Genomic DNA, 14,581 nt, shown 5'->3' on the forward strand with positions numbered 1-14,581 from the left:
TGGAGAGTTTGGAAAAGCTACCCATTTGCATGTCAGGTTAAGGAAAAAGAAAGACAAAGAAGAGAAAACGATAGGTAACTACAGGAAAATTCTACAGAAGATAAGCCCCTTTCCTGTAGGCAAATTGAACTAATCAGTTACTATGTTCACATATTTCTTACCATTGTTTCAAATGTTCTTGTTGGAGGCAAGTATCATTGATCATGCACCATGACCGACCACCATGCCTGTTATTTGACATATGATATCATCTAATGAGTGGATCTAAGGGAGGTGTCCTTACCAGTCAGTTCCTTACAGAAGATATGTGGAGAGGTTTTGTTTTGTTTTGTCTTGTTTTCATGTAAGTAAATGACTTAGACAGGATTCAAATTCATATCTCTATAATTCCAAAGCTAGTGATTTCTCAAATCATACCAAGAAGCATCTCACTTGACATTCAGGCAGGTTCAGATTCAACTAAGATACTTTCTCAGGAGATTTGGAAAAACTGTCACTCTGACTTCTATTGATTCCACCAGGTACCTTTATTATGGGCTTGAGATCTCAGCGTTCATGCCTGGGTTTGGGCATGGGAACCACTAGCTCAATGAGGTTGACACCAGTTAATCTCACCTGCTATTCTGATCAGTCTCAGTGGTCCTACTTGGTAACATTTTATTTGATTAAGTTCCACTTTAATATTGTGCAAATTTTTCTACATAGATTTTTGGTTCATGACTGCTTTCTCCATACCTCCTATGCCATGAAAGGTCATCTTTAGGAATTAATTGTATACCTGGAAATAACTGACAAAAACCAGTACTGATAGTTACACATCATGACTGCCTTAGGTTTTCCATGTCTTTTCCCCCTCACATTCCTTCTCATTCTTCCTTTGTGAATCAAAATTAAGAGTAAGAAAGCCAGTCTTCCTTCTACCTGACTTCTGACCATACTTACCTACATGAATAGCCTATTTTAATTAGTACCCTCCAATCTCTGTCGTAGATATTTTATCAGTGGTTTGGATTCCTCAATAGTAGAATTAATGTCTAGCAAAGCATTACACACAAGTCTTAATACAACACAAGGATTTCCAACTAACAAAGTAACTATGATACACTAATAAAGAAGCAAAAATTTATCCTGGTTCCTACTCTATCGATATTGTGGTATCTCAATTTTGTCAGTTAATACTGGATATAGCATATAAGTATACCACTGAAGATCCCAAGAAGAGTAGGATTAGGATATATCTATATGAATCTTAGCTTTGGGGGTGGGGTGGGGATTGAGTTTTTTGATTTATATAATTGAACAATAGAAGATGCTTAGTTCCTCTAAGAGACTTTTTGGAGTGTTTTTCTCCTAGTTCAGTGGAATGGGTAAGAACTATATTTCCAAAGCCACTTCTTAGTCTCCTTTCTATTTGACTTTCCTCTTGCATTTCTCTCCTGTCTCCTTCCTTTCTTGCTCCCCCTCCTCCAGCTCTGTTTCTCATTTCTTGGAGGAAACAATCCAGGGTCTATCCTGTGGGAATCCAAATTTCAATTACTCTTTTTGCTCCATGAAAAAAAAAAAGAACTATCACTAGTTCCCCAGATTTTAATACCTAGACAGATGTATGTGCTCCATTAAGGAAGAAGTGCTGTAGAATGTGGTATGTTGTGTGCCAAGACTAATTTTCTATTCCATAGATGTTGGTACTCCGTTAGTTGTGGTTGACTGGGCAATTCCCATGTAGCTTTTGCTTAATGTCTGAGTAATTGGAGGGAGAAGGACTTTGGTTTGTCTTTCTCCTTTTGTGACTTCCTCTTTTTGCACTTTATTTGAGATTACGAGTGAGTGTGATTTCAGATGAGAAACACTTAACAGTGAGTCAGGGAGATGAAATTTCACTGAGATGCAGAACACAGGAAAAGAAAATGTGTGAAAAATCACGTTGACGGGGTTGTCTTGGTAGCTAGTAAAGCAGAGAGAGGAAATTCCCGCACAGCAGGCTTTAATAAAATTGGCAGGCAGGGATGTTGGGCTGTGTGAGAATACTGGTGAGGAATATAGAGATGGAGATCAAGAAAAAAAAAAAATCAGAAGACCCTTCTTATATGGGATTTTCTTTCCCTAGATTTATTCTTTAAATGAGTTTCCATATGAGAATTGTTTTCCTATGAATTTGCAACAATAGATTTAAGAGCACTGTGGTACATTTTTAAACCAAGAAATTAACCAAATATTAAGTAATATTATGATTCGGTATTTGAAAATTTGCATCCAAAGGCAGTTTTTAAATAAAGAGTAGATATTTATATTTGTGTATACAAAACCATATATGGAAATTCAGATTCCCAAAGAAGGTAAAGCAAGACATGGTCATTACTTAATGAATAGGTTCATCGTGTGATTCTGTAAAATATGTGCACACTCACGGAGTCATAAAGAACTTTAAAAATATCATTTGACTTTCATACAACTTTTCTGGAATTTTTATTCCTACCACGTAAAGCAAGCCCATTACCACAATAAATATGGAAGTCTTCGTTCCTTATTGTGTGGAAAACTTTACGAGTGACCTATATTTTACTTGTTTTGTTTGCTATTTATATTCTGTCTCCTTCCAGTACGTAAGATTCTTGGAGCTGGGAGTGTAGCTCAGTGGTAAAGCCCTTGCCTATCATTCACCAAGTCCTGGGTTTGAACCCAAGCTCTCGACAAACAAAGAAAACACAGTTATAAGATTCTTGAGAGCAGATCATTGTCTGTTTCCTTTATTGATGTGAGTTCTTAGAAGACTCTGTGGCACCCAGTAGGTGCTCCATAAAGTAATTATTTGCCGAATGAATGAATGATCTTGGAAGGTTGAGGAAAGTTTGGCTCATGTAAGTAAATGACCCAAGCCAAACGTGGCAGTTAGCCCGGACTCCTTCACCTAATCCCCTTTATGTCAGTGGCTCTTCTTTGATCACTATGTGCAAGAAGGCAGAATGCTACTGGGAGACAAGCTACTGAACACCAAGAACTGTGGCCTAGAGCATCCCTAAATGCCAGTAAGTGGCAGGATTACATTAAGGATTATTTGCCTTTAATACATGAAATATTGGTGGTGATAGCAACTTTAACCTTTACTTTTTAGAAACTTGTGCTGAAGGTAAAATGAGATTGGTGGCCTGGGAAAGAGTTAGCAGCTTCAGAGAAAGGGCCCAACAATGTTAGCCTCTCTCAAGTACTTTTTATTTAGTAGCTGGCACAGAAAAGGAAAAGCAGCAAATTCTGCTGGAGACCCAAGGCTGAAATAAATTCCTCAGATAGAAGTGGAAGGTCACTTTACTAGAGTGTTGTCTATCACTCTGAGCTTCCTTCACCTCCAGGGGAAACTATGAACTTAGGCACAGAGTATGGATAAAATGCCTATTTTTGCTGAAGATAATATTAAAAGAGGGGAAGAAAATAGCCTAAACTCTGTGCCCCGGCTTGCACTGGGTTGTGATGGAGAGGGAGGGGAGGCGGTCAGCTCCTGCTGTTCTCAGTGGGGTCCCTCCAAGAGCAGTCCTTGTATTAACCACTTCACTGTTTTGTCCCCATCTCGTTATCTGTTCTTGTTAAAATCTTTATTATTCATGGATGCAAAAGAATCCCATCATTAACCCATCATAAATATTCATAACACTTTGCAATTGTGTGCATTTCATTTAGCCACTTGGCAAAACTTCTCTGAAGTACCAGAGTTTTAAGGAAATCTGGCTAATGAGACCAGAGTCCAGGAAATGCAGGGTGGCTTTTCTACTTTATTTTACTTTAACCTGAAAACAAATGCAGAATATAAATAATAATTAAAACAGATAAGCAGGGGAGGTGTTCACTTGCAACGAAGAGCCACACATTCCTTGGCTTTGTCTTGATTGTGCTTTTGTGTCTAGCACAAGATAAGGGTAAACACTGTACTCCAAGAGAGGGATAGTGAAGCTGCACTGCTAATGGATTTATCCAGGAGCCTACAAAGGCCAGATAAACCCCCTGCTTTGGTTAACAGGGACCTCTCTTCTCATGTACTGTATAATTACTGACGTCAGGTTGAAGTTGAGATAAGCGTGGCCCTTTTCTTGGGCTTATTATAGCAGGCAGCCATCCCATTTTTAGTGTTAAGAAAGTATTATATCCATCTCTCTCTCTCTTCTTCTAATCCAGTTTATCTAAACTGTGCACTCTCCCATCAGTACTGAGAGCTTTACACAGAAAGTAAAAGAAAACCCAGCAAAACTTCCACAGCAGCCAAGTGAAATTGGAATAATGTGTTTCCCCACTGCCACCCCCCTCCCATTCAGGGCACACAGATTTAAACCAGTGGGGACATCTTTTGTACCACAAATTCTTTCCTTGAAATGTTCCTTTCCTGCCTTTCAGCTTAAGTATTCTCACCACTGAAAAGGAATTTTTAAATGGTATGAGCTTGTGGAAGGAAATATGTATGCCAAAAGAAGTTTCTGCCCCTGGTCTGTGCTTGTTAGGGATTCTTCCCCACCATTAGTGACAGCATTCACGCTCCATGAGGAATTGCCTTTCCAGCATGAGGCTAACAGTGCTGGGAAACATTGGTGACATTCAAAACTGCTCAGCAAGTTCTGCTTTCCCTGGGGTTTATGCCAAGTAGAAACAAGTTGCCACCAATCCAAGTTTTAGACTGGCTGATAGTGCACATCACTTTGTTAGGGGAATGTCACATGTTGAGGGGGAGCAACCCAGGTTCCCAAGCAGAGGTGCAATTAAGGAAAATAATCCTGGTCAGGTCCTGTGGAGAGTCCACTAACCATCCCCCTCCCTATGGATTCTTGAGCCTATTTGCAGTAGTGTTTAGCATTGGTCTCATTATTTATGGTCCATCTCAAAGTCTCTCTTAATTAGTCTTACTTTTAAAACTCCTCCTCCAACTGATATGGGATATCAGCAGGGAAAAGTGACTCTTTCCACTATTGATTTTATATTCAACCCCATGAAAAAGCCTGTATCTTCAACAAAATTAAGTGTGCCATTTTATATAATTCATAGTGTCAATTTAGATGTGACCTTTGAAATATGGCAAATTTCTACAGTATGTAATATATTAAAATTCAGAATCAGGTTCTTAAATTCTAGTAGTATTAATTACTCCCTCTGTGCTTCCATTGCTCTTTCTTCACAACCTTCTAATCCTATCATATTTGTTTAATAGACTATTTTGCTTGTAAGGCACTGTGATTCACACAGGGTAGCTCAAATAATGAGGGCTTATTTAAAGGATGCCTATGCTAATAATGGAGTCATAATCTCATGAAATCCTCAAAATAGAAGCCAGATAAAGACCAGGCCTTACAGTGGTTGGAACTAGGAAGTGATTCTGGGTTTAAGGAAGCAGATCAGTGAAAGCGAGCAATCCAAGTTGAGCTTTGCTAGAAGAAATGTGCCTAAGATACATTCTGCATGTCTGCTTTTTTTCCCCTCCCCTCCCCCATCGCCTTGTGACTCATTTCTATTTATATTACCTCCCAAGAGGAACACAGTAATTGTCCTGGGTAATTACTAAATAAGTAAGAGGAGAGCTATTTCCTCTTACAGGATGCTGACTGGTCTGTGTATTGGCTGCCTTTGGGTTAGGTGCCTGCTCCCTGTCCAATCAACTATGACCATGAATGAGATGACTTGATATATTACATGGCTTCCAACTGTTTTCCTTCTTTTTCTTAGAAGGGACTGTGCAGAAGACAAATTCCACAACTGATATGTACAACTTTATAGTGATTAGGAGTTTTACCTGGGTGGGGCTGGTCACCTATTAAAAATATACAATGCTTAGCATAGGTTCTGGCATATAGTATGTGCTCCATAAATTATGGCTAAAATCAACAAGGGAGTCTTTATATTCTTCTTTCCTGGGGCTGGTTTTGGGTGAAGTGAAGTAACTCACAGTATGTATGTGATTTGATATCATTTACTTGGCAACAGTAGGAAGTTGTTAAGTGTTCTAGATTCTAAGACACGGTGTATTTCATTTTTCCTCTGTCCTTTACAGGAGGATTTTTTTTCTTTATAAGAATCAAGTCATTGTGGTACAGTTAGCAACTCATAATAGGGCATACATAGGGCTAACCCTTATTTTAAGATGAGAGTCTTGTTGTGATCCCACTAATTCTAATATCCTGGAGTCACTCTGTAGGATTTGGGAATAAACTTCCCCCAGCTTCCACAGGAACAAGCTATTTCGAAGAATATGAATATATACATTCCTTTCAAGGGAAGTTGGTACTTACTTTCCACAGGGAAGGCTACAGATCTTTCCTCAGAAAGAGAACTCTTCCCTCTAAACTATGTGCTCCTCAAGGCCAATAGACATCATGAATGTTGAGAGACAAGAACCATAAGTCAGCATGTCCTTCCCCCACTGACAGGAATTGCAGGCATCCTGTATGACTATGCTTCAGTCCCTCGGGTAAGTTTGTCAATGGGATGGTCTTCCAATGACAATTGCACCAAGATTCTGTGCCCACAGTGGGGAGCATAGAGAAGGGGTACCATGTACAAGTTTGTGCTGGATGAGGGCATATTCCTCCCCCACCACTTACCATTACATAGTATTATTTTCAGTTGTTTCTGCCTGACTATCCATGAACTTTATCAGGAGAGAGAACAGGTTTAGAAACAGAGAAAATATTGTAGTGATTGAAAAATGGAGCTGGGCATGGTGGCACATACCTATAGTCCAAGCAGCTTGGAAGGCTCAGGCAGGAGAATTGTGAGTTCAAAGTCTGGCTCAGCAATGTAGCCAGGCCCTAAGCAACTTAGTGAGATCTTTTCTTTAAATAAAATATTTTAAAAAGGGCTGGGGATATGGCTCAGGGGTTAAGTGCCCCAGGGTTCAATTCCCACTACCAAAAAAAAAAAAAAAAAAGAAAAAAAAAAAAAGAAAAACCAATCTTCTTTTTTTGCAAATCTCCCACCAAAAAATGAATGTCAATTCCTTCAGGGTAAGTTTTATCCTTATTTATTGAAGGAAGACTTTATTGTGTTTCGGGGGCTAGTTGTAGAAAATTGTATGTGCCCGGTGTGCATAATAACCAACCATCTTGAGGTTGATACCTTTGCTTTATTCTGTGCTCTCTCTTTTGCTCTTCATAGCAGCTTGGGGAATTTGGTCACTATCTGGAGAACCCATCTTTTTCTCCTTCCTCTCTATGGAGGTGTCAGAATTTGGGCTATAGCAGTATAGTGTGTGTGTCTGCCTTGAGCAGTTTAGCAAAGGAGGCTGGTGTCCTTAGTACACAGAGTAAGCAATGAGTCTTGTGGGCAGCATTAATGGTAAAAGGAAAAAAAAAAAAAAGCTGAACTAAGAAATAAGGACAGCCAAACAGATTCTAGCTAAAACTTATTCAGCCTGCTAATGAATCCACTCTCTAGTACTGAATTGTTGATACTCTCCTCACCTCTCAAATCAAGTTAAAAAATTGATTCCATGCCAGTTACAAGGGGCAGAGCTGTCACTTACCAAGGAGATTAACTTGCTTTGTTGAATACTGACAGGAACCAGAGAAGGTCAGGACCCACACAGAATGCAGGGCACTCTAATTCACGGTAACCTCAAAATCTGAACTAAGAGCAAATCAAGGGTTTGTAATTTGTGCCAGCATCCAGTTCGGACTTGGGTAAATCTAGAGAGTGAATTTAAGGAATTTCCAAACTGACATGAATTTGGGTCACCTCTGAGGATTCTGTTGCATAAACTGGTGAGACCTTTGAAGGTTCAGGTCCTTGTTCTCTACCTCACAGTCTACATATACTCAGACTCAGCCAGCTAGCCCCATGAAAAGAGTTTGGGGCCCACACATTGGTGGAATGATGGTTCTGCTTGGCCTTGGAACATTGGGCACCTCTGTGGGTGGGGAAATGAAGAAAACTGAGGAAGACAGCAAGGATCTAAATGACGAAATGATGCTCCCACTTACAGCTGGGCTCTGGAAAATTCTCCAGAGTGTGGTTGGATATGCAAAATGCTCCCAGGACCATCCCCCAGCATGGTTCCTTTTAACCATCATAGTTTTGCCCTATGATGAGACTGATGTTCAAATGTATCTAAAGTGACCCTCAGGGTGTTCTTTCAAATACCACGGTGCTTAGCACAAACAATGCCAAGGGGGGGGGGGGAAGATGCTGCAATACATAAAATACATAAAGAAAATCTAAAAGAGTGTGACCACTTTATTGTGGGATAAGGGGAAAGTGCTGGAAGAAGTGACAACACAAATCACAATTGGCCCTCCGCATCTTCAGGTTTGAAAATACTCGGGGGGAAAAATGCATCAGTACTGAACATGTGTAGACTTTTTTCTTGCAATTATGCCTTAAAAATAACTATTTACATATCATTTACTTTGGTTAGGAATTGTGAGTAATGGGAAGATAACTTAAAGTATAGATGTGTGTAGGTTACGTGTAAATACTACACCGTTTCATAGAGAGGACTTGAGTGTTCAGAGCTGGGCGTCTGCAGGAGTCCTGGAACCATACCTAGGGATGACTATATTCTTTTAAGTTTTTCCTAATATTTACAGATGAGTCTGCATATGAACAGAAGATGAGAGATACGTTGAGAAACTACAGACGTTACATTTGAAAAGTCTACTTTTATGATTGAAAACACTGACTCACAAATAAGAAAAATTTGGGAAGTTGCCCAGTGCCTTTCCCCCAATTACATTGCATTGGAAACTTCCTTAAAAAGGGATAAACATGTCATTTGTTTTTGCATCAGATGGAGCTCTGAAGATCTTAAGAATGTAAAGTAACAGACTGGGGGGGGGGGGCTCTGTCCAAATCCTGGATCAGCCCCACTCTCCTTCTTTCTCTGGGCTACCTAAGTAAAGCAGCTTTCTTCTTTCTATTTCTCTAGGGAAGAATGATAACAATTCTCTTTTCCAGTTAATTCTTCCCCTGCTTGTTGGAAAGAGCCATTAGTTTATGTTTTATTCTTTATGCCTGTGAGATCTTGGGATGAAATACTCTATAAGCCACAAAGCCTATTACTATTTTAAGTACCTGCATCTTCCAGGAGAAGGAACACGCTGGCTCCCTGCAGGAGAAATAAATGGAGTCAGCTTTCAGGCTGGCACACTGTCTTTAGTAAAAAATGAAGAAAGACATGGATCATCCTGTTCTGTCCACTGTAGAAAACATGTTCAGATCAGTAAAGCAGAGCACAAATTTAAGAGGAGTTACTTGTTCCACACTCTGGGCTACACAACTTTTTTTTCCTTTTCTTTCTTTTTCCTTTTTGGTCCAAAAGAACAAGTTCTGAACACAAAAAGGAGGGGATATCAGGGTAAGGGTAATTATAAAATGCATTGTCTAAGGTGTGTGTGTGGGAAGAAACTTGTTCTTTCTCTTATTGTAGAGTCTTGTTTCATGGCTGTGAAGGAAAGAAACTGACTGGCTACCCACATTTTGAATCATACATGCCGTTTGAGGGAGCACCTGGCACTTGTGAACGAAACAGCAGGCAAAAATATTTTGTTGTATTTTCCCATTGTAATCTCTCTTCAAGATTTCTTAAAATCCTTCCCTTTGTGTTCTTGTCAAGATTGACAAGCATCCATGTGTTACCAAGTGACATGAAATTCTTGCTTGAATAATCATGACTAAAATTCAGGATATTTTGAAGCAAGTTATTGACTTGGAGAACCACCCACTAGACTGAATTCTTCTGAATTAACCTTGACTGACAGCATCAGGGGGATGGTGCTTCTACCCTAAATGGTCATATCCATCCATGTCCCTGCCGCAGCTCTGGTGCTGGCATCTTTACCCCAGGACTGTTATGACGTAAGTTGTGTAGCTAAAAAGATCTTTCTCATTAATATTATAGAAAACTCCATGTTTAGAAATTAAACTCTGAATCAAAAAAAGCAGATGGCAAGGGAAGAAACTGAAAGAACTCTTTTTACTTGAAGCTTGTTTATCTTCATTCAGCGTGGACAATAACCAATGCCACTGGCAGTGAGATGACAGGACTCATGGGATATTCAGATGGGAACAGGGGGTCATTTTTAATAAAAAAAAAGTAGTGAAATCATGTTTCATTCTCTGCATATTCTGAGTGCAGCAATCTCTGATGGAAATTGTTGAAAAGGTCATTATGTAGGAATAGGTTGAGCATGAGGCCTTTCATCCCCTTACATTTCCCCAGTTCCAAAAAGTGGCTCCAGAAATTCTACATAGAAGGTGCTTAGAAACTGCATTCTGTTTGAAAAAGAGGAGGTAGGAGACTTACCCAGAAGTAGTGTGGCACATTATGGTTTAGATATGAGGTGTGCTCCAAAAGCTCCTGTCTTTTGCAGGAATCCACAGAGGTAAAGTGATTGGATTGCGAGAGCTATACCATACTCAGTCCATCCTAGTTTGAATGACTGGGTAGTAACCGGGGGGGGGGGGGGCATGGCTGGAGGAGGTGAGTCACTAGGGGCATCCCTGAGAAGGGTGCATGCCTTCTTCTCCTTTCTCCTTCCCTTGGGCCCAGAGCAATGAAATTAGTCATCTATGGACTGAGATCTCTGAAACTGTGAGCCCCAAATAAACATTTCCTCCTCTAAGTTGTTCTTGTCAGGTACTTTGGTGACAGTGATGCAAAAGCTGACTAAAGCAGCACAGCAAGCCCACTGTTTTTAAGTAGATGCTATGTTTTTCTTTGTTTTGTTTTGTTTGTTCTAAAGAAACAAAAGAGATGGCTACTCATCTCTTCCCCAAACCAACTGAACACTTGGTGATGTCCTTAACTGAGTCTTTGCTGCCTTTAAATAATTGTATGAATTTACTTATCACTTGTATTTTTAAAAGACACATAATTGATTCAAACTTATGGTTTAGAGGGTCTAGCATTACAACTCCATCTTAAATATAGGAACACATTTGTATTTAAACACTTTACAACGTCATAAAGTAGAATGTATCAAACTAAAAACTGACAGAAAATACTGGCTTTGATTAGCTGTTTATAATGATTTCCAGAAGTACTGATTTTCCAAGGTGAAGATTATAATGCATTTATAATGCATTTTTGCCAATGTTTTCCTGAAGAATTGGTTAGGTTATTAGCAGAACATGAATATAATCTTTGCAAACCATCTCTAAGAAACTGTTTTGCAAACAGTTCCTAATAAATTGTTAGAGTGTTAATGAATGATTTACCAGGACTATCTTGAACTTTTAAAATTACACCTAGATTATGTTGTACATTCCTATAAGAAATACAGATCCAAAATATATATGTAAATTTTATTCACCAAATGCATGAAAATCTAGACTCCACAATATCACCTCTAATTCTTTCTAAACAACCCCGCAGACTCAAGCGTTCCAAATGCTTTGTTACCAAAGTAAGTGTGGTTCATGCAAAACTGCCCATTGTCCCATTTCTGGTCCATCTTGCTTTCCTGTGAGAGTACACAGCAGTATTTATTGAGAACTGCCTCTTAATCAGAAGCTTACATCAATTTTCAAATCATCTTACCCTCTACTTCTGCAAGTTCTGCACTTTATCTCATTTCCCTCATCTCTGATGTAGCCTTCACCTTTACTGAGATTCTGGGCAGGTCACAATTTGGTGTAAATACAGTATCAGCTTCAGGAGCAACTATCCGATTATTCTATAATATGGAATCTGAAATTGTCATCTTTTTATCACTTCCTCTATTTCCTTAGCAGAAAAATGATGATTTCTCTGGACCAGTATCTTCAAAATTTGTTTCAATGACACTCAGATTTTGTCTTGGGTTTTTCTCACTTTCACAGTCACCTTTGCAGCTACTAAGAAAAATTCTTCCATGCATTTTACCATACTCTTAAAGCCTACAATTTTTAACTCACCAAGATTTCCCAAGAAGCTATTAACCTAATTTTAACTATTTTAAAACTGTGATTTAACTCAGGCTTCCTAATCTTAAAATCTCCAACCTTAAAAAAAATTACTTGTTTAAACAAAAACATATATCTCCCCCATTATTTATGAACAATATAAATGCTTGAATTTTATATTTACTCTATAAATCATCACTGTTATGCTTACACATAATGTCTGTCTTATGTTGTAAACTTTGAAAGTACAGATTGTAAGCATTGCTCTGTATAGCACTGACTGAGCACAATGTCATGATCGCTTAAATGCTGTTGATGATGATGGTGAAGATGGTAATGATCACATAATGCTGTTCTGGTCAGAAAATGCACATAGGTAGTCCAGTATGCTTTCTTTAAAAACAATTTTTTTAATGTGAGTTGTTTCTCATTCTATAAAGCTGTCATTCTTCATTAGGAAAAGAAGGTTACAGTAAGTTATAATTAGTGTTTAGTGCCCTATCAAATAATTAAGTATAATAAAAAGCTCTCAATGAGTTTAATGTTAACATGGTGTAATTAAAGCCAAGTCTTGAAATGCATTAGGTGTCTATTATGTCAGATATTTGATTTTTCTTTCCTTTACAGATGAAATTCTCAAATTGTGCTTATAGCAATGTCATCATCAAAGGCAAAAACACATAACTTGAATGCAAAATGGGCTTTGCAGTGTCCAAAAAGGACAGAATTCAGAAAATCAAAAAATGAACATCACTTCTACATCCCTGTTATGTACAATAAGAAAACTGAGTCTTAAAGGTATTGTGACTTGTCCAGGGTCACACAGTGAAAAATTAATTCTTCGTTGGCAGTGAGTTATTGACGTGTGGGGTTTTGTTGAAGTGATTGTTATTACTGTTAACTATTTCTTTCTGAAGTGTAAAAGTTTGCTAGAAAAAATGTTTATTTGGTCTTTTTCTTGATAGGGTGAAAAAAATTGTGCAAAGTGAAAGAATATAATTTGTGTGTAACTCCTCTCTTATTTAAGTTGTCTTAGGATGCAGGGCTTGTCAATGTGACTATTTTAAGGCTCAATACAGAGACAAGGCTGAAATCTCACCATTCTCTCAACAGAATATCTGGAATGTGCCTAGATACTTGGCCATTTTGAACCCTGCATTCTTTGAGCTTCCCAGGCCCTCTCTTGTGCATGTCGTATTATCTTTTTTGTCCACAAAGATTTTGAAAAATCAGCAGAGTACAAGTAGCCCCTGAAATAAAGGCGTCATTCAAGGAACAAAGAAGTAGAAGGAGGGATCCAATTAAAATGATGAAAATCTTTAATTTTTATTTAGGTATACTTGTACGGACACGTGTATATACAAATACAGATTGTATGGGTTTGTTTGTGTGTGGGTTTTTTTTTTTTTTTTTTACATTTTCTTTTACGTTTATATAATGTCAGCATTTCAAAACAGCACTCGATGAGTAAGTGCAAAGGAACTGCAAAGCAGGGCAGTACAAGCACAGGACCACACGGAGCTGGACTTCACACCCAGACGCACACACAATGAGTGGCTTCAATGGGGTGTCAAGAGTAAGCATGGAAAGCGGATTTTGACTCATGGGTAACCTCCAACATGCCAGCATCTATTAAACTGTACAGACAATGGGAGCAAGCCCATTGTAGGGAGATTTGTCTCACATCCGAGCAGCTCTGGGGCAAATGCATGGGAAAAACTCAGTGATGCCACACCAGAGACAGACCTGCCCATTCACGGCTCTGAGGGAAAATAAAATGTAGGAGGAAAGCGAGAGACAAATAATAATAATTTTAAAAAAACATAAAAAGTTGAGGGAGTTGTAAGGCAAACCAGGGTGCTGGTGGAGGTGGTTTTTCAAAACAAAAGCCAGTGACCACAACTTTGAGAGCAATGAATGGAAGGGAGGAGCTAAAAACTGTTTTTCTAATTTTTTGAAACTAATAAAAAATGGCTGCAGCCGTTGCTAAGGCACCGGAGAAAAACAGAGTCCCTGAAAATCTACAGGTACAGTGTGACTCTTCCTCTCACATTGTACAGAGGGAAACAGCCCCCATTTAATCTTCCTAAAGGGATTGGTTTTCAACCTTTCCTGTGCCTGAGCTGCACTTGATACCGACAAGACTTTTCCTGGGAAAAATGAAACAGTCCATGAAACAACCATAAACAGAAAACCAAACCAAAGTACAGAACCATTACTAACTTCTCCAAACCTTTTCAAACCACATGCTTAGGGTAGGGGAGGACCATAGGACTCCAACATCAGACCTTGAAAACATTGAGGACAAGATATTGGTCAAAAAAGTCATGTTGTTCCAGGTCCCAAGATGATGGAGTCTTAAGCTTAGGTGGGTGATGACCACATGAGTCCTGTATATGGAGCAGTGTCTCAGCCATTTGTGACTTTTCTTAGTCATGTACACACTGGATGTTTCAAAGCCTCAATGCATGTTTTGTATCCTGAAAGTCTATTGTTCTCACTTACAAAAGACATAAGAATCAAATTAATACTTTATTATCAAACACTATATACAACAGAGGTTGCTAATAATACAGAATTTAAAGAACGCTTTTTTTTTTTTAATGTTTTTCTTTTCTTTCCTCTGCCACCCAAGAAAGTACAATACAAAACAATAGTCTAAACTAACACGAACTGTTACCTGGTCTATTACAGGATACACGGTATCCACTAAACAGACAGATCCTTATTT

This window comes from Urocitellus parryii, chromosome 1 (assembly GCF_045843805.1).
Source record: "Urocitellus parryii isolate mUroPar1 chromosome 1, mUroPar1.hap1, whole genome shotgun sequence".
NCBI classification, from domain to species: Eukaryota; Metazoa; Chordata; class Mammalia; order Rodentia; family Sciuridae; genus Urocitellus; species Urocitellus parryii.